This window comes from Canis aureus, chromosome 8 (assembly GCF_053574225.1).
Source record: "Canis aureus isolate CA01 chromosome 8, VMU_Caureus_v.1.0, whole genome shotgun sequence".
In the NCBI taxonomy this organism is placed as follows: domain Eukaryota; kingdom Metazoa; phylum Chordata; class Mammalia; order Carnivora; family Canidae; genus Canis; species Canis aureus.
Genome location: NC_135618.1, coordinates 66187435 through 66211021, shown reverse-complemented (window position 1 = coordinate 66211021; position 23587 = coordinate 66187435). Strand labels below are relative to the sequence as shown.

At 43.2% G+C, this 23587-nt stretch overlaps 1 protein-coding gene and 1 long non-coding RNA gene across 2 annotated transcripts in view; one reads left to right on the top strand and one right to left on the bottom strand.

Annotated features, from left to right (window-relative positions):
- The window catches only part of CYTH3 (cytohesin 3), a 97732-nt gene extending 92831 nt beyond the window's left edge, over window positions 1-4901 (bottom strand). Inside the window, exon 1 of the mRNA XM_077907756.1 lies at window positions 4739-4901. The gene's annotated coding sequence lies outside the window, so the exon portion shown is untranslated. The remainder of the gene's footprint in view (window positions 1-4738) is intronic.
- A 5472-nt stretch (window positions 4902-10373) lies between these two features.
- Window positions 10374-16172, top strand: LOC144319526 (uncharacterized). Its single transcript, XR_013385338.1, has 3 exons — window positions 10374-11932; window positions 12726-12876; window positions 16019-16172. It is a non-coding gene; the product is annotated as an uncharacterized LOC144319526 (long non-coding RNA).
- The last annotated feature ends 7415 nt before the right edge of the window (window positions 16173-23587 follow it).

Genomic DNA, 23587 nt, shown 5'->3' with positions numbered 1-23587 from the left:
CATTTTTATAGTACATCCCTGACCTACTGAAAACAATTTAAAAAGGTCCCCTTCATAAGTTGGTCAGAGTCTGCAGTGTGCAGCTTAAAGTCATCAGAAAAACCATCGTGGGGTGCAGAGTGTACTAACGGACAAGCAATTAAAAGGGAAAAGGGTGAAAATGACAAACATAAAGACATAGAACATCTGTCCTTGATCATGGTCCTCTGAATAGAAAGTGAGCTCTTAGCCAGCAGCTAAGTGACAAACAACACCCATCACTGAGTGCTGTGTGACCCAGAGGGCATAACCGTGCACAAACAAATGGGATTCTGCACTTTGACTTATAGGGCCATGAGTTCTGGTCATCCATTGCCTTTGTGAAGAAGCCACATAAACCCAGTAAGGTCATTAGGTCCCAGCCATGATGTGTCACAGCACACTACCTCTAGTAACTGTATAATGCAGTGTCTAAAGTCAGACAGCCCAGGCACTTCCATTTCTTGTCTGTGTGACCTTGAGAAAGTTGCTTTACCTCTCTACGCCCTAGTTTCTGCATCTGAAATGTGACCACCACCAACCCTGCCCCATACAGTTGTTCTGGGAGCTATAACTTGATGGTACCATAGGCAGTGCATGGTGCACAACAAGTGTCAACCAATGTTCATCACCTTTGGGCACAGAAGCATAGTTTCCCCACTCACTCTGCACAAGCCAAGCAGAATCCATCTGACAAAATGGAGAGGCAAAGGTGAATCTCAGTAAGGACTCCCACTGTCACTGCCACCCTCTAGCTGCCGTCTTTTCGCCCCATGTCTGCCTTCTCGAATGTCCCTTGCCACGCTCCATGCCCTCTGCTTATGAATTGTCCCACACTTTATATCTGAACAGTCTTCTGACGAACTCAGATGCATAGAGGAATCTGGGGACTCTGTGACCCTCTTCTGATGTCACTTTGTTCCATAACTTGTTTCTTTTTTTTTTTTAAGATTTTATTTATTTATTCATGAGAGACAGAGGGAGAGAAAGAGGCAGAGACATAGGCAGAGGGAGAAGCAGGCTCCATGCAAGAAGCCTGATGTGGGACTAATCCCAGGACTCTAGGATCGCACCAGGAGCCAAAGGCAGACGCTCAACTGCTGAGCCACCCTGGTGTCCCTGTTACTAAGGTTTCAAATAGGCAAACTCATTATTGAGGACCCTAATTCACTGGAATAAAAACATGAAATGGTTGTATGTCTTCCAATCATGGCACCCAATGATACAAAGTTCAATCTGTCTCCATCAACCTACAGGGCAGATTCCAAACATCCTGATCACTTTCATTGTAAAAAAATAATGTGGTTTAGACAGACTTCTGATTCCAGAAAGATGGAATAGAAGTCATTTTCCCTGTCCTTCCTGCCAAGTACAAGTCCATGGACATTGTATATGAACCAAAGAAGACTCTGAAAGGAGAAGAGGACTAGGCACCTTGGGACCCAAGGAATGACATGATGGTGAGTTCCTTGGGTTTTCTTTTTGCCTCAGAGATCTCAGACTTGATGCTGGAGAAGTCAGAAATCTAGAAACACCAACTGGTGCAGAAGAGAGAAAAGAAAGAAGAGAAGAGAAGAGAAGAGAAGAGAAGAGAAGAGAAGAGAAGAGAAGAGAAGAGAAGAGAAAAAAGAGAAAAGAGAAAAGAAAAGAAAAAAAGAAAAAAGAAAAGAAAAGAAAAGAAAGAAAAGGGGGATCCCTGGGTGGTGCAGCGGTTTGGCGCCTGCCTTTGGCCCAGGGCTCGATCCTGGAGACCCGGGATCGAATCCCACATCAGGCTCCCGGTGCATGGAGCCTGCTTCTCCCTCTGCCTGTGTCTCTGCCTCTCTCTCTCTCTCTCTGTGACTATCATAAATAAATAAAAATTAAAAAAAAAAAAAAAAGAAAAGGGAAAGAAAGAAAGAAACCCAACAAAAGCCTGCTCTCTCTAGCCAAAAGGTCAGGAAAAGTGCAGCTTGGCAAGGCAAACAACCTTTTAGACAATAAGGCTGCACTCTAGCCAGCCCCATCCCCACCAATGTCAGCAAAAGTCTGAGTGGGGAGCCTAGACCTCCACCCTCCTCAAGCTGAAAGGAGGTGTCCCAAGCCAATGCCCCCTCCCAGAATGATATCAGAGAAGGCCAAGTGGAAAACCTATACCTTCATCCCAGCCAGGCAGTAATGAGGCCCCATCTCTCTCTACTAGGATGATGTCGGAGAAAGTCTAGGGAAGAGTCAGGACTCTGACCACCCGCAGTGACGAGGCCATCTGGTCCCTGAGTATCATTGGAGGCCATGTGGGGAGCAATAATGAAGACCTAGCCCCTCCCCACCCCCCAACCAAGGTAGTTTCAGCAGAGGTGGGGGGGATGCTAAAATTGCATCTCCATTCAGCGGTAATAAGGTACCCTTTACCCCAACCCAGAATATTCACAGACACCAAGTGGAGAACCTGGATTTTCACCCCCACCTGGTAGTAAAGAGGAGGCATACGTACCCCACTTCCTTAGCTGGAGGTGTCAAAGGAAGCAAGCATAAACAGAATATTTATCTAAGACTGCATAACAATACCAAAAAATCCAGGATAGAGTTGGAAATCACTCATGACACCAAGAACCAGAAAATCCTGGGTGCAGTGAAAAAAGGCAATTGATAGATGCCCATACCAAGATGACAGAGATGTTAGAGTTACCTGAATTAGATTTTGAAGCAGTCAGTAGAAAATGTTCAATGAGCAATTATGAACACAGGTGATATAAACACAAAAATAGAATGGAATATATGAAGGAATGGAAGGTATAAAGAAGAACCAAATAGAAATTTTAGAATGGAAAAGAAATAACCAATAAAAGCTTTTAAATCAATGGGTGGGCTTGCAGAAGAATGGAAGAAATATATATATATACATGCCAGGGTTGGATGGGGTCTATTCCAGGGATGCAAGGCTGGTTGAGCAGTCACAAATCAATCAATGTAATCTATAGATTAAGAAGAAAAATCATATGATCATATCAATAGATGCAGAAAAAAAAACATTTGTCAAAATTAAACACCCATTCATGATAAAAAATGCTCAGATACTAGGCATAAAGAGGGACTTTTTCAATTTGATTTTTTAAAAACTCTACAGGGGCACCTCAGTGGATCAGTCACATGAGCGTCTACTTTTGGCTCAGGTCATGATCTCAGGGTCCTGGGATTGAGCCCTGTTTTGGGCTCCCTGCTCATTGGGAAGTCTCTCTTCTCTCTCCCCCTGCTCTGCTCCCGTGTACTCGCTCACTCTCTCTCACTCGCAAATAAATAGGTAAAATATTTTAAAAAATAAAATAAAGGGGCAGCCCAGATGGCTCAGCGGTTTAGCGCCGCCTTCACCCCAGGGCCTGATCCTGGAGACCCAGAATCGAGTCCCACATCGGGCTCCCTGCATGGTTTAAAAAAAATTAAAATAAAATAAAAAATAGGGATCCCTGGGTGGCGCAGCGGTTTGGCGCCTGCCTTTGGCCCAGGGCGCGATCCTGGAGACCTGGGATCGGATCCCACATCGGGCTCCCGGTGCATGGAGCCTGCTTCTCCTTCTGCCTATGTCTCTGCCTCTCTCTCTCTCTCTGTGTGACTATCAAAAATAAATAAAAATTTTAAAAAAATAAAAAAATAAAAATAAAATAAAATAAAATAAAAAATAAAACTCTATAAAAAAAAAAAAAAACCCTACAGCTGACAGAACACTTAGTTTTGAAAGACTGGTGTTTTTCCCCTTAGATTGGGAACAAAGCCAGGATCCCACTCTCACCACTGTCACTCAACATAGCACTGGAAGTTCTAGCCCACACAATAAAGCAAGAAAAGATATTAAAGGCCGACAGATGACAAAGGAAAAAACTTAAAGTGTTTCTGTTTATAGACAACAGGATTATCTACATAGAAAATCCCAAGGAATCTATAAAAATATCTCCTAGAACTTCTAAGTGAATTCAGTAAAGTAACTGAATTGACATAAAAATCAACTGTATTTCTATATGCTAGCAATGAACACATGAAGATCCCTCACTACACTGTCCCCAATGAACCCCTGCACCTCTAACTGCTCCCCGGAGGATGCCAACTGCACAGTGGTTACCTGGGGGCAGGCTAGTGTTGCCTGGGGAGGGGCACAAGGGAGCTGTGGAAGTTTTAACCTTACAAATTCCTACAGAAGGCAGTAGTGCTTAAAAGAGGAGAAAGAGTGGAGTGTAGGTAGTCTGGCTTTGAATCCGTGTTTCTATGTATCAGGCTTGTGTGTTTGGAATTTTGGATCATGGCTGCCATTTGGAGTTTCTGTTTGTGTACTGAGGTGAACAGCGTGCCCCCCATCCCCAAAGTCATGTCCATCTGGAATCACAGAATGTGACCAAATTTGGAAGTAGGGTCTTTGCAGATGCAATTCGTTAAGATGAGATCATACTGGAGTAGGTGGGCCCTCAATCCAGGGACCAGAGTCCTTATAAGACAGAGTGAGGGCACACACAGAGGAAAGATGACTCTGGGCCACGGAGGCAGAGACAGGGTGGTGCAGCTAACAGCTAAGGAAAGCCAAATGCTGCTTGCTGGGAGCCACTGAAAGCTAGGAGAGAGGCACCCTTTGGCTCTGCAGACACCTTGATCTCTCCAACTTTTGGCTCCAGACCTGCAAGAGAATAGATTTCTGTTGTTTTGAAGCCACCCTGTTCCGTGATCTTTTGTGACTGCCGCCCCAGGAAACTCATACCGTCCGCATCTGGTGGTCTCGGTCAATTGAGGAGGTGGAGTCTTCCCTGGATGCCCAGAGAAGGGCAGTCTCCTCCACCCTCAGGCGGTCCCGGTGGCTTCCTCCCAAGGAGAACGAATTCCAGATTCTGTTTGGGAACTGAAGAACTATCTTCTACCCAAGGAAATAGGGACACGCCCTCAAGCATGCGGCATTTGTCTGTGTGTGAAAGACGGGCTGGAAAACCAGTGCACAGAAATCACATTCTTGTCCGGCTGCAGAATGCACTGCCCGGGGCGCCTTCTCCTCTGGCGCCGGCTTGCTCAGCAGAAAGCTGCAGGGCAGCTGGCTGAGAGCTTAGTCACAGCCTTCCAAACCCTCCTCCCTTGCTTCCAAGTTCAAAGAGGAGAAGAAACAAGAAGCAAGCCCTCCCACCCACCCATCCCCTCCCCCCACCGCAGGACCTTCGCAGGGAGACACCCTGTCGCAGCAGGTGAGTCAGGGCGAGTGTCCTCAAGACTTAAAAGGCTTTCAAGTCTCTTGGCTTCTCCCCAGTGGAGGCAGAGACTTCTCCAGAAGTCTCCCTCATTCTTCACTTTTCTGCATCCTTTTCTCTAGCACCTCCATCAACTGCATCAACATCTTCATCACTGAATAAGTGAAACAATATGATAGGAACTACTATTTTTTTAAAATTTTTAAAAGATTTTATTTATTTAACACAGAGAGAGAGAACATAAGCAGGGGGAGGACCAGAGGGAGAGGGAGAAGCAGGCTCCCTGCCAAGCAGGGTTCTTGCCGTGAGGCTTGATCCCTGGACCCTAGGATCATGACATGAGTTGAGGCAGACACTTTACCCACTGAGCTATGCAGGTGCCCCATGGGGCTACTATTAAGTACCTGCTGTGTGCAATCTCAGTACCAAGTGTCCTCCTACCTACCCTGGAGTCCTCCCAGCTGCCTGACCAGGTAGACACTTTCAGCCCTCCTTAGAGACAAGGGAGCTGAGTCTTACAGACACAAATTAATTTGTTTGAGGCTACGTAAGGAAAGGATAGAGGGGCCAGAAATGGTCCTGCCTCTGCTGCCCCTGTTCTATCAAGACACTGTTGGGCCTGGGGAATACAAAAGAAAAGGGAACACATTCTGGTTATTCCTGGACTGTCATTCACATAGCCAGTCCCCAGCCTGTTGCCCACATGCAGCCTGATGTCCTCACCTACATCCCCACCCCCCACTCCAAGACTCCTTCTTTTCCTGTCTTCTGTCATTTCTTTGTTCAGCTCCTACCACGTGGCACAGGTGTCAACTGAGCACCTGAATTCACACCAAGGATTGAGTTTTTTTCTTTCTTTTTTTAAGATTTTATTTATTTATTCATGAGAGACACACAGAGAGGCAGATACATAGGCAGAGGGAGAAGCAGGCTCCATGCAGGGAGCCCAATGCGGGACTCGATCCCAGAACTCTGGGATCACAACTTGAGCCGAAGGCAGATGCTCAACTGCTGAGCCACCCAGGTGACCCAAGGATTGAATTTCCTGATTCTGGTCCAAGGGTTTGGGTTGGGAGTGGCTGTTTCATGGGTACAGGATTCCTTTTGAGGTGGGGGGATGCAATGTACTTTGGCACTAGACACCACCCTGTGAATGTGCCAAATGCCACTAAACTGTTTACTTTAAAATGATGAATTTTGTGTGATGTGAATTTCACCTCAATAAATTGAAAAGGGTTGGCAGGGGGGTGCACTTGGGTGACTCCATTGGTTAAATGTCCAACTCTTGATTTTGGCTCAGGTCATGGTCTCAGGGTGGTAAGACGGAGCCCTGTGTCAGGCTCCATGCTCAGCAGGGAGCTTGCTTGAGAGTCTCTCTCCCTCTCCCTTTGTCCCTCTCCACCTTGATCTCTCTCTCAAATAAAATAAACATATCTTTTAAAAAATTAAAAATGTCTGGGAAGTGCCCAACAAAGGAATTCTATAGCAGATTATTTTTAATACTGTCCCAGCTTAAAAGCGCATCATCCTTGCTGGAAGCATGCTCTCATCAGATGTATGCAGGCAGCAGGAAACAAGTTCTTGAGACCCTTGTGGGTGTCAGCAGGTCATTAGATGAGCCATACTGGGACAGGGTTTCACTTACACTGTCCTCCATCCCATTTCAGCATCCTCATGCTTACACATCCTGCTAATACTAAAAATGAGGCAAGACAGGATATCCAGAGATTGAAGGTGAAGCTTGCCGAGAGGTGACTCAGTGAAATGGATTCTCAGTGCATCTGGCCCTCAGAAGTTATGACTGCTCCTTGCAGCACTTCTAGAAAACCAATGGCAGACAGAACTGCCCGCCCACGTCCTGGAGCACCCGCCCCAGGGAGCATGATGAGACAGCTTCCTAATTGCTGGGCGGCCTCTGAATGCTGTGACCCTCTGAGACATGTCACCTGGCAGGTTCTCCAAGAGGTGGTTTGTCCCACAAGCTACAGGAGGCCAGAGCAGGACCAGCCTGGCCACAGGTGAGGATGAGCAAGCTGTGAGCCTTCTTTTTTTTTTTCTTCAAGGAACCAGTTCCTGGTTTCATCTGTTCTATCGTGGGTTTGTTTGTTTATTTTTTCAGTCTCTATTTCATTTATTTCTGTCTAATCTTTATTAGTTCCTTTCTTCTATTGGCTTTGGGCTTTGTTCTTCCCTTTATAACTCATTTAGATATAAGTTTAGGTTGTTTATTTGACATTTTTCTTGTTTTTTGAGGTAAGTCTGTATTTGCTATACTCTTCTCTCTTAAAACAGCTTTTGCTGCATTCCAAAGATTTTAGACTGTTGTGTTTTGATTTTCATTAGTCTCTATGTATTTTTTTATTTCCTCTTTAATTTCTTGGCTGACCCAGCTGCAAGCCTTCTTGACAAGGAGAAAAAGAAATTGAGAGCAAAAAGCTGCTGAACATTCCCAGCAGAGGTGCCCAGATAAATTATCGAACACACATGTTCACAGCAGCACGATAACAACCAGAGGTGGAAACATCCCTTGTGACCATCAATGAATGAGTGGCAGATCCATACCACAAAATATTATTCAGTCATAAAAAGCAACAAACACCATAGCGCTGACACCTGCTATGACAAAAATGACCCCAAAAATCATTGTGATCTGTGAAAGAAGCCAAATACAAAAGATCCCATATTGCATGATTCCAGTTAGATGAACTATCTAGAATAAGTAAATTCATAGAAACAGAAAGCAAATTGGTGGTTGCCAGGGATTGGGGAGAGGGGCTTCAGGGAACAGGGCATGACTCCTTAATGGGTATGAGGTTTCCCCTTGGGGTGATAAAAATGTTCTGGAACTAGTTAGAGGTGATGGTTGTACTAACATTGCAAATGTACTAAATGCTACTGAACTATATACTTCAAAATGGTTAATTAAAAAAAAAATATATATATATATATTTGAAGATTATTTATTTTAAAGAAAGAGAGCAAGCACATGAGCAGAGGGAGGGGCAAAGGGAGGAGAGAGAATCCATAAGCAGACTCCTCATCGAGTGGGGAGCCCCATGCAGGGCTTGATCCCAGGACCCTGAGATCATGACGTAAGCCAAAATCAAGAGTTGGCTCCTTAACCAACTGAGCCACCCGTGTGTGTGTGTGTGTGTGTGTGTGTGTGTGTGTGTAGTGTGTGTGTGGTAAAATATATATAACATGATAATGACTATCAGACATTCACATTGCTGTGCAACCATCACTCCCATCCCTCTCCAGAACCCCAACATAGACCAAAACAGAAACTGTCCCCCTCCCCAAAAAAAAGAAACTCTGTCCCCATCAAACACTCACTCCCCCTCCCCTTTCTCCAGCTCCTGGCAATCACCATTCTACTTTCTGTCTCTGTGAATTTGATGACTCTAGGTACTTCGTGTAAGAGGAATCACATAGCACTTTCCCTTTTGTGACAAAATGGTTAATTTTATATTATGTGAATTTCATCTCAATTAAAAGAAAGAAAGGAAGGGAGGACGGAAAGGTGGGAGGAAGGAAGGAGGAAGAATCCATCCTAGCCACCTCTTTACCTTGACCATTTTAGCCAAAGACAGAATCTGAGTCAGGGTGACCATAGCCCCTTCTGAATGCACCCTGCACCCTCCACTGTCATCCCCTAGGAATGAGACCAAACTGGCAGGACATCAAAATCAACTGTGAAAAAAAAAAATCAACTGTGGGCTGGGGGTGGGGGTGGGGAGTGATGGGCACCTCTTCAGGGGCCAAGAGGTGCTGGTGGGAGGAAATGCTGTCCTGGGCCTCAGACGCTGGCTTTGGGCACAAATCTCACATTCAAGTGCCTGAGAAAAGTGGCTCGCTGTGGTTTCCTCCCTAAGTGTTAGAAAGCGGACAGCTCATTCCTGCTAATGGAAAGGTGAGTATCCGCTTCCTGGATTTTGTGAATGGGGTAAAACCCCAGGAGAGAAAGCTCCCACACAGCATCACTAATTGCACCCCATCCATTTGTTTTCTGAGTGTAACTTCAGGTTAATTATTTATGACGGGGCTCCAAATGAAGTGTTAGTAAAAGACTGGCTTCTTCCTCTAATTGCCAGTTTTCTGAGAAGCAGCTCAGCCTGGAGGGATTTTGTGATTAGGATGAGAGGAAATCTAAGAAAGTGAAGTGCACATTGGCCTGGCCCAAAAGAACAGCCAGAGTACCAAGAATGAAAAGGAAAAGTGCATTATTAATAACCAGAATATGGAGGGACGCCTGGGTGCCTCAGTGGTTGAGCATCTGCCTGTGACTCAGGGCTTGATCCTGGAGTCCCAGGATCGAGTCCGGCATTGGGCTCCCTGCATGGAGCCTGCTTCTCCCTCTGCCTATGTCTCTGCCTCTCTGTGTGTCTCATGAATAAATAACTAAAATCTTTATTTTAATTTTTTTAAATTTATTTATGATAGTCACACACACACACACACACACAGAGAGAGAGGCAGAGACATAGGCAGAGGGAGAAGCAGGCTCCATGCACCAGGAGCCCGACGTGGGATTCGATCCCGGGTCTCCAGGATCGCGCGCTGGGCCAAAGGCAGGCGCCAAACCGCTGCGCCACCCAGGGATCCCTAAAATCTTTAATAAAAAAGAACATAATAACCAGAATATGGAAAGGGAGAGAAGACAGAGGAAAGGTGGTTTCCCTGAGAGTCCTTCCAACGCCTGGCCCTCCCCTGAATCTCCCACAACCAGAAGCCAAGGGGAGCTACCCACTGAGCCATCCACCAGATGTCAATGGTTGCTCATTGGGCCTGAAGATGCAACAGCCTGAGTCTTCCTTCTGGTGGGAAATCCTAGAGTCAGGGAATGGTTCTAAAATAGCAGGGGCTTCCGGTGGCCCAGCGGTTTGGCGCCACCTTCAGCCCAGGGTATGATCCTAGAGACCTGGGATCAAGTCCCACGTCGGGTTCCCTGCATGGAGCCTGCTTCTCTCCCTCTGTCTCTGCCTGTCTCTGCCTCTCTCTCTCTGTCTGTCATGAATAAATAAATACAATCTTAAAAAAAAAAATAGCAGGGGCTTGCCCATGAAATCAAATAGAACCCTAGAGGTGCCTGGGTGGCTCAGTCAGTTAGGCATCTGCCTTCAGCTCAGGTCATGATTCTGGGGTCCTGGGATCAAGCCCCACATTCTCCCTCTCCCTCTGCCCTTCCACCTGCTTGTGCACACACTTTCTGTGTCAAATAAATAAATAAAATATTTTAAAAAGCAAACAAACAAAAAACCAAATAGAACTCTGTCTCTCCCAAAGATGGCACGTATGACATGTTCTATTTAACTTCTAGCCATGCACTAGCTTCCTACTTAGGCAACAAATACCCAGCCCTGGGATCATTTACACTCTACAAGATGAAGATGGAAGAAAAAATACATGGAAAAGAAAAGGGAACCAGCTTTCAAACAGTCCTGCTCTGCTATTTACAGATTTCGTAGGGGAAGAAATCACAATCATATTCACTAAAACACAATTTAAATTTTACCTGTTTATCTATGTATCACCCTGTCCCCAGCCACAGTGACAACTATGAGCTGGCTTCTTTATCAGTTTAACTCCCAAGTATTCTTCCTTGGAGGCAAGAAGTGGCTTATCAGGACACGGTGAGAAGTTCCTAGATGAGGACAGTCTGTAGCTCAGTCACTGGGGATTTTGTTCATTTCTATCCCAGCCTGCAGCTCGGAGCTTCTGTGAATTCTAGGACATTTTACTTCCTCACTCACGCTCCATGCACCTCAGCAAGAATTCTTCATTAAGGCGTAGGATTTAATAACAGACACACTTAATTATAGATGTTGCACTTGCCTGTCCTGGAGGATTTGATAACAAAGTGTCTCCTAGAAAACCCAAGACAAGGAGTAATGAAGGGGCTCAGACAGGCAGGCCAAGGGATGCCACCGGATGTTGAAGACATGGACAGATGATGAAGAAGGGGGGGCTTGTAGGGGGTAACTGAAATTCTCTCAGGGTTATTCACCAAAGAACCTGCCCAACAAGGCCCCTGGTGAGGCTTCCATTGGGGTACACAGGACCAGGTTGGAAAATGTTCCTCTGGCTTTTCCTCTTCTGGGAACATATCACCACATTTCCTTCCCTGGTCAACTCAATACCTTCAAAGTGCAGTTCTGACCTCCCCTTCTCCAGGGAGCCTTCTTGGAAACTCCACCTCTAAAGAAATGGATTTCTGCCCCAGGGAAAGGAGACCAATACCCAACAATGGGATTGTCCACCCCATGGTGCTGTGAGCACTTATCACAGGAAGCATTCAAGCAGAGACAAGAGAAGATGCTCTGAACTGTATTTCTTCCAAAACTCCTTCCAGCTTTTGTGTGAATTTTCAAGCTAACAGGACTCAGAAGGTCATTACCAGAGCATCACAATGGGTGCTCTTCAGCCAACATTCCATTCTGGGAATTATGCAGGGAGATAGCACTGATGGTAATCAAAACTAATCATGGACGAACTACAGTGACCAAGAATCAGAAAGCCCCCCACCCAACTTCAAAATACGGTCTCCATGTGAAGATGTGGGTAACTGGTACCCTCATGCCTGCTGGTGGGAATGCAAAATGGTGCAGCCATCATGGAAAACGATTTGACAGTTCCTCAAAAAACTACATGTAGAATTATCATATGATCCAGCAACTCCATGCCTAGGTATATGGTATGCCCAAAAGAATTGAAAACAGGTATTGAAGCAAATACTTGTATACAAATACATGTTCATAATGGCATTATTCATAATTACAAAAAGATGGAAACCACCCAAATGCCTACCAATGAATTAATGGATAAATTATGATATATGTGCAACATACATGTGTTAACTTATTAAATATTGTCATCTATACAAACATATGTAATGTATCATGTGTTATTATATGTGTGTTAATATGTAATAATATATAATAAATTATGTAATGTGATTATATATGTGTTAATATATAATAATATTTAGAATGGAACGTTTCTCAGCCATAAACAGGAATGAAGTACTGGTATATGCTACATGGATGGGCCTTGAAAGTATAATGCTGAGTGAAAGAAGCCAGACACAAAAGGTCACATGCTGTATGATTCCATTTATATGAAACAGCTAAAATAGGCAAACCCCCAGAGACAGGCACAGATTGGTGGTTGACAGATGCTGGAGGAAGGGAGGGATGGGGAGTAGCTTGCCACTAATGAGGACAGGGTTTCCTTTTGGGAGGATGAAGCTCTTTGGGAACTAGAACTTTGAATTGCAAAACTTTAAGTTTTGAGGCATCAAAAAAAAACCCCAAAAACCCACAATAACAAGAGTTGACAAGGATGTAGAGAAAAGGGAACCCTCATGCACTATGGGTGGCACAGCCACTATGGAAAACAGTATGGAGGTTCCTCAAAATATTAAAATTATGATCCAGCAATCCCACTTCTGGGTATTTATTCAAAGAAAACAAAAACACTAATTTTCTAAAAGATTTTGTACTTATTTGACAGATGAAAAAGAGGGAGAGGAAGAACAGAGGAAGAGGGACAAGCAGACTCCGTGCTGAGTATGGAGCCTGTTGCAGGGCTCAATCTCATGACCCTGAGATCATGACCTGAGCCAAAATCAAGAATCAGATGCCCAGCCAACTGAGCTACCCAGGTACCCCAAAAACACTAATTTGAAAAGATATATTCAATCCCTGGCTCATTGAATGAATGGATAAAGAAAATCACGTATATACATATAATTATATATAATACACAATGAAGTATTATTCAGCCATAAAAAAAAGAATGAAATCTTGCTATTTGCCACAAAATATATGGACCTTGAGGGCATTATGCTAAGCAAAGTAAGTTGACAAAGACAAATATGGTATGATCTCACTTATATGTGGAATCTAAAAACAAAGAAAACAAAACAAATGAGCTCATAGATACAGAGAAAGGATTGGTGGTTGTCAGAGGTGGAGCTGGGGAATGGGCGAATGGATGAAAGGGGTACAGACTTGGGGCACCTGGGTGGTTCAGTGGTTGAGCATTTGCCTTCAGCTCAGGTCATGATCCTGGGGTCCTGGGATCAAGTCCCACATTGGGCTCCCCACAGGGAGCCTGCTTCTCCCTCTGCCTATGTCTCTGCCTCTCTCTCTCTGTCTCTCATGAATAAATAAAAATAAAATCTTTAAAAATATATATGTGTACAATATGATCCTAACCATGTAAGAAGGAAAAGTCATATATAGAATATTCCCAAAAAATAAAATAAAATAAAATAATAAAATAAGGGCAGCCCGGGTGGCTCAGCGGTTTAGCGCCGCCTTTTTCAGTCCAGGTCATGATCCAGGAGACCCGGGATCGAGTTCCACGACGGGCTCCCTGCGTGGAGCCTGCTTCTCCCTCTGCCTGTGTCTCTGCCTTTCTCTCTGTGTGTCTCTATGAATAAATAAATTTTAAAATCTTTAAAAATAATAATAATAAAATAAAATATTGCCAACAAAACAGACCAAAATACTCATACCGGTTGCCCTTTGGTAAGAGGTCTGTAGATGACTTTAATTTCGCTGGGTCTATTTTTCTGTATTTTCGATATATTCTATTATATGGTGATGTACTGTAATATCTAGGAAAAAAATATTTTAATTTTTAAGTGCAGCCTAATCAAATTGAGGAAAAATTTGAAGTTTCCGCTGTAGCTTTTCTCCATAGTTAGAGCAGGCACACATTAACAAATAAAACACACCAGCCCTCAAATATAGCAGCCTACCCTCTGCATTCTTTTCAGAGATGAGAAATTATTCTACAAAACAATTTTAAAACTCAGCATTTAAGAAAAAATTATTGAAAATAAAGTCCATGTGTATTCATAATATCTTGATTTGTCATTATGCTTTGGCTTAGTTCATTCCTATTCTCTTTTATTCTCATGAACTGAGAAGACGCAGCAATGGTGCAGCTAAAATTTTGCCTTTGCTAATAACTTAGTTTATGAATGTTATAAATATAACCGATTTTTAAGGGAGAAAGCACATTCTTGGCAAAAAAACAAATGTCTCTTAAGATGGGCTTAATTAAAACAAAATACTCTCTAAATAGAATACCTCACCAGAACTCATGAAAATTTTAGAAGTTGAACATGACAAAGTGGGTTTAAAAACATGAGAATATTTAAAGCAAAACATTCTTCTTTGTAAGTGTCCCAAAATATGTCTAAGAGTGCATGAAAAGTCAAGACTACAGAACAAAGACTCTGTGTTTGAAATTTTAATATGCACATTAAAAAGACCAAGAAATATGACCGTAATCTGAGTAAGATTAGACAAAACCAGGAAGGTGATAAAATAACAGAAGGAAGTGCCTTTCAACATAAGAATTTTAGGCTTATACAAGAGACCTTAGCTCTTAAAAAAGTGACAATGGCAAGGAGCCATATTCAAAGCAAAACTTCATGGTTCAAAGACAAAAGACATTTTAAAAAATTATTTCCATTTTCCCACTTTTAAAAGGCCTTTTTATTGCAGTTTACTACGAAATTTTACTATATTTTCCAAAGTAATCTTGGCCACATACTGTGTAAGTCAGGAAGAACCAAGTCTTTCGGATCTGAAGTTCTGAAAACAGTTACAACTGGAGGGAGCACCTAGTGGAGTCTCAACTTCTAAAGGATTGGTTAAAACAACCTCTGAAGAGCAACAGTCTTTAAAATGTATTTGCCGGGGGATCCCTGGGTGGCGCAGCGGTTTAGTGCCTGCCTTTGGCCCAGGGCGCGATCCTGGAGACCCGGATTGAATCCCACGTCGGGCTCCCGGTGCATGGAGCCTGCTTCTCCCTCTGCCTGTGTCTCTGCCTCTCTCTCTCTCTCTGTGTGACTATCATAAATAAATAAAAATTTAAAAAAAAAATGTATTTGCCGGGATGCCTGGGTGGCTCAGAGGTTGAGGGCCTGCCTTGGGCTCAGGGAATGATCCTGCGAACCCAGGATAGAGTCCCACATTGGGCTCCCTGCAGGGGGCCTGCTTCTCCCTCTGCCTGTCTCTGCCTCTGTATCTGTCTCTCATGAATAAATAAATTAAAATCTTAAAAAAAAAAAGAGTTAAAATAAAATAAAATATATCTGTTAACAGGAGCCTGGCTGGCCTTAGTTGGTACAGAGTGCAACTCTTGATCTCAGGTGTGAGTTCAAGCCCCATGTTGGGTGTGGAGCCTACTTTAAAAATAAATAAATAAAACAAAAAATAAGATGGGGGCACCTAGCTGGCTCAGTCAGAAGAACATGCAACTCTTGATCTCAGCGTCCTAAGTTTGAGCCCCATGTTCAGGGTAGAGATTACCAAAAAAAAAAAAAAAAAAAAAAAAAGATAAAAAGCAAGCACCCCATTGCTGACACTTAAAGGGTGAAGGGTGAACGATGAACTTTAAGAAAATGTTGGGTTGGCAACATTTATCAATGAGGACCCTGAATTCCTGCGTCTGCTCACCCAGGGCTTCATTCACCTGGTATCCCAGGCCCAAGGCTTCATTCTGGATTATGGACCCATCTAAGAACAGCTGTGTGCTTGAAAAGCATGTAGGACTAAATTATATCTAATTTTCCTTTAGGTGATTAAGTTCCTAACTCAAGAATCTATCATTTTTTTACCTTTGAATCTGGAATTCTCAAGGCCTGAAAGGGTTTTAAGGTAACTCCTCATGGTTGGATAGACTCAGAGTACTTACATGTTTCCCAAGCAGAGAACCTACTTTCTGTTTCCAAAAATATCAAATGTTCTGAGCATTATCAAGTTCTTTATCTTTTTTTTTTCCAGGCAGTGTTGGAGCAGACTGGAATAAAGTAAGGTAAAATACCGCCTTCTTAGTGATTCATGTTTTCCCTAAATTATGGGTCTTTTAATGTTGTGATTAATCTCCCCAGACTTTCATTATAGATGAGTAGGAGTTATTACTTGGGTAAGGATTGAGTTGAGGTAATTGAGCTGCAGTTGTGTTTTAGAAAAATCGGTGTAGGGGAAGGTTTGGAGGGCCAAGGTGGAAGGCAGAAAGACATGTTTGGAATCTGATGCAGGTAAAACATAAAGGCTCAAGCTAAGGTAGAAGAAGTGGAGATGGACAGAGAGAAGTAGCCAGATTCAGGTATATTAAGCAGATAGAATTGGCAGGACAGCATTGGTATCATTGTTCTAGTTACAACAGCTGTGTAACAAAAAGCCCCAAACCTACAGGTATAAAACCACCATTTATTACATTGATGGATTCTGTGGGTGAGGCATGAACAATGAAAATGGCAAGGATGGCTTGACCCTGTGCTGTGAGGTCTGAGGCTTCAAATGGGAAGACTCAAAGGCTGGGAGGGGTGAGGGAACTGGATGGTGGAGGCTACAATCATGTGGAAGTGCCTTCACTCACATATTTGAAAACTGAAACTAGCTTCCAGCTGGAACCTCAGCTGGAGCAGTCAGCCAGAATACCTACACATGGCCTCCCCATGTGGTCTGGGCTTCCCCTACAGCATGTGGGCTTCATGAAGGGTCTCTGGCATGACCATGCAGGGCTCCAAGCACTGATGTTCAGTAAACGAGGCAAAAGCTGCATAGCCTCTTATGACCCATCCTTTAAGTCATGGAGTGTCATTTATATCACATTAGTTATAAGTGAGTCATAAGTCTGCCTGCATCCAAGACCAAGGGGATGATGGCGTTACACTCCATCTCTTGATGGGGTGACAAGATTCTAGAAAAGCATGTGGGATGGAAGATGCCGTCGTGGCCATCTTTGCCAAATGCCATCTGCCACAATCATTGGCCTTTTCCTATGTGCCACGTGCCTGTCATTAGGCTGAGCTCCCCTTCTTCCCTCATTTCCTCCTCATGGTGACCGTGGGAGAGGGGTCATCTTCTGACTTCACAGAAGAGGAAACTAGGGCTTGGTGAGATTGTTTTCTTTTCTTTTCTTTCTTTTCTTTTCTCTCTCTTTTTTTTTAAAGATTTTATTTATTTGACAGAGTGCATACAAGCAGGGAGAGTGACAGGCAGAGAGAGAGAGAGAAGCAGACTCCCCTCTGAGCAGGGAGCCCGACACAGGCCTGGATCCCAGGACCCTGAGATGATGACCTAAGCTGAAGGCAGACGCTTCACTCACTGAGCACCCAGAAGCACCAGAATGTTATTCATCCTTAAAAGCTAAGGAAAAAAAAAAAAAAAGCTAAGGAAATTCTGGCATCTGCTCCCACGTGAAATGAACCTTGAGGACATTATGCTGAGCAAAATAAGCCAGTAGCAAAAAGACAAATACTTTGTGACTACTTCTAGGAGGTCCCTGAAGTTGTCAAACTCCAAAGAGACAGAGAGGGAGTGATGGGGGGTGAGGGAGGGGGAGGGGCGGAGGCTGAGTGTTTGATGGGGACAGACTCTCAGTTTCGTTTATGGGATGAAAAGTTCCGGAGATGGATGGTGGTGCTGGTTGCACAACATTGTAGGTGTGGTGTTGTACCACTGAACCTTATACTTCAAAATGGCTAACTTTTATGTTAGGGATACTTCACCATGGTTTAAAACAAAACCAGCAGAGGCTGTGGGAGGGGGAAATCTTGTGGACAAGATTACTATTTAATGAGAGCAGCCAGGGCCCTCATTCATACTTCTTTTGTTGTCCTTCGATAAGAGGATTTTTAACAGCTCTTCAGAGATGAAATTGTGTTACCACAGGTGGGCAGGGGTGGGGAGATGGTTTGTGAAAAAAAAATTTTTTTAGGTTCCTTTTTTATCACATTATTTTAAATGTTTAAGTTTGTATCCTTCTGTTGCCCAGAATAAAGAAAGATGAGTATTCTAGATATTCAAGAGCTATGCCTTACGTTGCTGAAACATTTTCTCAAAATTTTCTATTAGAAATCTGTGTAAACTGGGGCACCTGGTTTAGTTCAGCATCCACTCTTGATTTTGGCTCAGGTCTGATCTCAGGGTCATGAAATCGACCCTGTGATAGGCTTCACGCCCAGCATGGACTCTGCTTCAGATTCTTTCCCTCTCCCTTTGACCCTCCCCTCTGTGTCTGCTCTCTCGCTCTCTAAAATAAGTAAATAAATATTTTTTAAAAATATGTGCAAACTGGGAAATCATACCTCTGACCTACCTTGACAAATATGCTATACTTAAATAAAGTACCTAGGGGTGGCTCAGCGATTGAGCATCTGCCTTTGGCTCGATGTTGTGATCCTGGGGCCCTGGGAGTGAGTCCCACATTAGGATCCGCACAGAGAGCCTGCTTCTGCCTATGACTCTGTGTCTCTCATGAATAAAAAAATAAAATATTTTATAATAATAATAATAATAAATAAATAAATAAAGTACCTAATCTTTTTTTTTTTTAAAGGAGGTGACTAGGAGCAAAAAGGAAGGGGTGAAGGAGTGAGTGGTGTGGGCTGGGCTGGGGTGTGGGAGAGGAGATCTCAAAGAAGGGGAGCCCAGGGCAAAGCTCACGGCCAGCCATGTACCTGCTTCTGGAAGGGCACAGAGGCTGGTGGGACTGCCATCAGTGAGCCAGAGGCAGGAGAGGAGGTCCACAAAGAACAGAGCACAGTTGACATAGGGCCGGGGAAGCACTGTTGAGACTTGGACTTTTAGTCTGGTCACAAAGTGAGACAGGAACTTTTGTGCAAAACACTAGATCCATTTCTACAAAACAGCAAAACAAAGGTCCCAAAGCTCTGTTCCCGGGGCTGATTGTAGCTTGACACCTAGAGTTGTTTTTTTTTTTTTTTTGCCCAAAGCTGAATTTACACCAGGAGGGTAGGAGGCTCCTAAGGACAAATCTAGGGAAGAGGCTAAGAAAACTTTCATACATAAAATATAAAGGGCCATTGGTCCACATTATTGATTTTTCAGTCAGAAGCAGGAGCTCATTTAAAATTGGCAGCTGCTTTGGCTTTTAGATTCTGAAAAACCATATGCTTCAGGATGATAAATGCCAAACATAAATGAAACATAAAATACAATGGGAACTTTCCTGCCTTTCAAGTGAATGCTTTCATTGCAGTTCTAAAGTCTTGCGTGTATAAGTGGACAATTATGCAGATGTTTGAAAGCATGAAGTAGGTCTCCACCAGTCAATGTGTAAAAATGTCCATCATACATTGAGAAGTGAAACAAAGGCAAGTTTTATTATTTTTTTAAAAGATTTTATTTATTTATTCATGAGAGACAGAGAGAGAGACAGAGACACAGGCAGAGGGAGAAGCAGGCTCCATGCAGGGAACCCGAAGTGGGACTCCAACCCGAGTCTTCAGGATCATGCGCTGGGCCAAAGGTGCTAAACCACTGAGCCATCCAGGCTGCCCCAAAGGCAAGTTTTAAATGGTTCCTATGCCACCCCATTTGGTTAAAATAGAACGTGTTTATGCAAGTATGTCTATAGTGTATGCATAAGAAAAAAGCCTCTTGATGATCAGTTAGTATGGTTAGATCTGTACTAGGATGACCGAGAACTTTCACATTCTGTATTATATATTTCTGAAGTGCTGGAATTTTAGAATCATGAGCACGTATTACCTCTGAAATCAGAAAAAGCAATAAAGATATTTTTTAATGGAATATCCAGGATATGTAAATATCTCTCCAAATTCAACAGTAAAAGAACAATCTACATAATAACAACAAATAAAAAGGGGCACCTGGGAGGCTCAGTCAGTTAAGTGTCAGATTCCTGATCTTGGCTCAGGTCATGATCTCAGGGTTCTGGGACCAAGCCCTGAGTCAGGCTCTATGCTCAGTAGGGAGTCTGCTTGAGGATTCTTTCTCTCCCTCTTCCTCTACCCTTCCCCCTGCTCACTGTCTCTCTCTCAAATAAAAAATAAGTGAATCTTGAAAAACAAACAATATCTAATTTAAAAATGAACAAAAGGCATGCACAGATATTTCACCAAAAAGGATATACAGATAGCAAATAAACACATGAAAAGATGTTTTTTAACCACTTTTTAAATTTTTTTTTTAATTTTTATTTATTTATGATAGTCACAGAGAGAGAGAGAGGCAGAGACACAGGCAGAGGGAGAAGCAGGCTCCATGCACCGGGAGCCTGATGTGGGACTCGATCCCGGGTCTCCAGGATCACGCCCTGGGCCAAAGGCAGGCGCCAAACCGCTGCGCCACCCAGGGATCCCACTTTTTAAAATATTTTATTTTGGGCAGCCCGGGTAGCTCAGCGGTTTAGTGCCGCCCTCAGCCCAGGGCGTGATCCTGGAGACCCAGGATCCAGTCGCACGTCAGGCTCCCTGCATGGAGCCTGCTTTTCCCTCTGCCTGTACCTCTGTCTCTCTCTCCTCTCTGTTTCTCATGACTAAATAAATAAAATCTTAATTTTTTTTTTTTTTTATTTTTAAGAGGGGCACCTGGGTGGCTCAGTTGGTTAAGCATCTGCCTTCAGCTCAGGTCATGATCTCAGGGTCCTGGGATCGAGCCCTGCATCAGGCTCCCTGCTCAGTGGGAGACTGCTTCTCTCTCTTTCTCTACCCCTCCCCTCCTACTCCTGCTCTCTCTTGCACTCGATCTCTCTCTCTCTCTCTTTCAAATAAATAAATAAACTATTTTTAAAAATATATTTTGTTTTTAAGTAATCTCTACACCCAACATAGGACTCGAACTTACAACCTAGATATCAAGAATCACATGCTCCACCAACTGAGCCAGCCAGGCACCCCTGAAAAGATGTTTAACATCATTAACCAGTAACAAAATGTAAATTAAGACCACAATGAGATATCTGTCATTGGCTAAAATTAAAAACAGTGACAATACCAAATACTGTCAATGATATGGAAAAATTGGATCATGCATACATACAGTGTTGGTAGGAATGAAATGGCATAGTTATTCTGGAAGAATAGTCTGGTAGTTTCTTTCCTTTCTTTTTTTTAAAGATATTAATTATTTGAGAGAAAGAGAGAGAGAGCATGAGCAGGGGTGTAGAGGGAGAAACAGACTCCCTACTGAGTGCAGAGCCCAACATGGGGCTCTATCCCAGGGCCGTGAGATCATGACCTGAGCGAAAGGTAGACACTTAACTGACTGAACCACCCAGGTGCCCCTAATGAATTATTTTCAACAAGTCTTTCAAGTTGGTATGTCAAAAAAAGTTCCGCCATCCAACCTGATCGATTTTTACTGGCTAACCCAGGACATCTGTATACACCACTATTTCACAAAGTCTTATCTATAAACCACATTGGTGCATGAAAAGATGCAGATTCTAGCCAGCCTTTCTAAATTGGGCTATCTTGGCCATCTGCGTGGCTATTACATATTTCTAGTGGCTTTTATGACCAGTCTAGCTTGAGAACCATTGGTACATATAGTTTATGCAACTGAAATCAGAGAAAGTTAAAAAAAAAAAACACAAATATTTTGCATGGCTGAGAATAAAATACTGGGGAGTTGACTAAAATAACAATGGTCTTATTAGGACGCCTGGATGGCTCAGCGGTTGGGCGTCTGCCTTCGGCCCAGGGCGTGATCCCGGAGTACCCAGTCAGGCTCCCTGCATGGGGCCTGCTTCTCCCTCTGCCTGTGTCTCTGCCTCTCTCTCTCTCTCTCTCTCTCTCTCTCTGTGTGTGTCTCTCATGAATAAATGAATAAAATCTTTTAAAAAATATTTTAAATAACGATGTATGGAAATATACTTTGGTAAGCAAATTAATCTGAGTATCACAATCAGTTGAAAAGATGCTTTGTAGGGGCACCTGGGTGGCTCAATGGTTGAGACTCTGCCTTTGGCTCAGGTCATGATCCTGGGGTCCTAAGATCAGTCCCACATCGGACTCCCAGAGGGGAACCTGCTTCTCCCTCTGCCTGTGTCTCTGCTTCTGTCTCTGTGTCTCTTATGAATAAATAACAAAGTATTAAAAAAAAAAAAAAAAGAAGAAAACCCCATTTAAAAAAAAGAAGATGCTTTGTGGACAAGAGAAAAAAAATTTTTTTTTGTTTAAGGGAGGCATATGTTCATGTCTCAATCCTTCCAAACTGAAATTAAACACATGCCTTTAACCAAAAAAACAAAAAACAAAAAACAACAAAAAAACACATGCCTTTAGCCTTGACATTAAAGCTCAGTATAAATTAATGTCTTTCACCTTCTAGTTTTATTTGAAATGCAAAATGGAAATAGTAATAGATCGACTGAACTGATAATTTATTAAAAGTTGAATTCTGGGGCAGCCTGGGTGGCTCAGCAGTTTAGCGCCACCTTCAGCCCAGGGACCTGATCCTAGAGACCCGAGATTGAGTCCCACTTCGGGCTCCCTGCATGGAGCCTGCTTCTCCCTCTGCCTATGTCTGCCCCTCTCAATCTCTCTCTTTCTCTCTCTCTCTCTCTCTCTCTCTCTGTCTCTCATGAATAAATAAATAAAATCTATTTTTTAATAAATAAAATCTTTTAAAAAAAGTTGAATTCTGGGGGTGCCTGGGTGGCTCAGTGGTTCAGCATTTGCCTTTGGCTCAGGTTGTGATCCCGGGGTCCAGGGATCGAGTCTCACATTGGGCTCCCAGGAGGAAGCCTGCTTCTCCCTCTGCCTCTGTGTTTTTTACAAATAAATAAATAAAATCTTAAAAAAAAAAAAAGTTGAATTCTGTTTGCTAAGGTAGCTGGTCAAATGAGGAAAGCAGAGGGACCCAAAATCTAGCAGGCAGAGCATGGATATTTAATAACTTAGCCAAAGGGAGTGCCTGGGTGGCTCAGCTGGTTAAGCATCTGCCTGCAGCTCAGGTCATGATCTCAGGGTCCTGGGATCAAGTCCTACATTGAGCTTCCAGCTCAGCAGAGTCTCTTTCTTCCTTTCCCTCTGCCCCTCTCCCTGCTCATCCTCACTGTCTCTGTCTCTCAAATGAATAAAGAAAAGATATTTTTAAAAAACCCACAAGTGCCATGTTAAGTAGTTTTCAGGTCTCCCAGCACACCTCAAAGTTACTGTCCAAATAAATTCAATGAACCTTCTTTAAACCCATTTGTGAGTTGTCCCCAGTCTTGAACACCACAATTGTCCATAGCTCGGCAGGGATAGAGCTAGGCCACCCGCTAAGCAGCCTAATGTGAGAACCTACACACTTACCCCAGTAGGCACTCAGATATCAAAAAGCTACATAAGCTTTTTATTTTCACTTTTAAATCTTTCTCTACAGAATGTACTTGTTGCACATATTTTCCCTCATGGAATGTTCTCTTTAACCACCAATGCTGATGATCTTGCCAATAACCAGATTTGAACCTTAGCCATCAAATAACCCTCCCTGGTGCCTCCATGGTACATATACAATATTTAGGACATATCTGCACTTAGAATTAGCAACTATGAAAAAAAAAAGAATTAGCAACTATGAGGCCAAAAA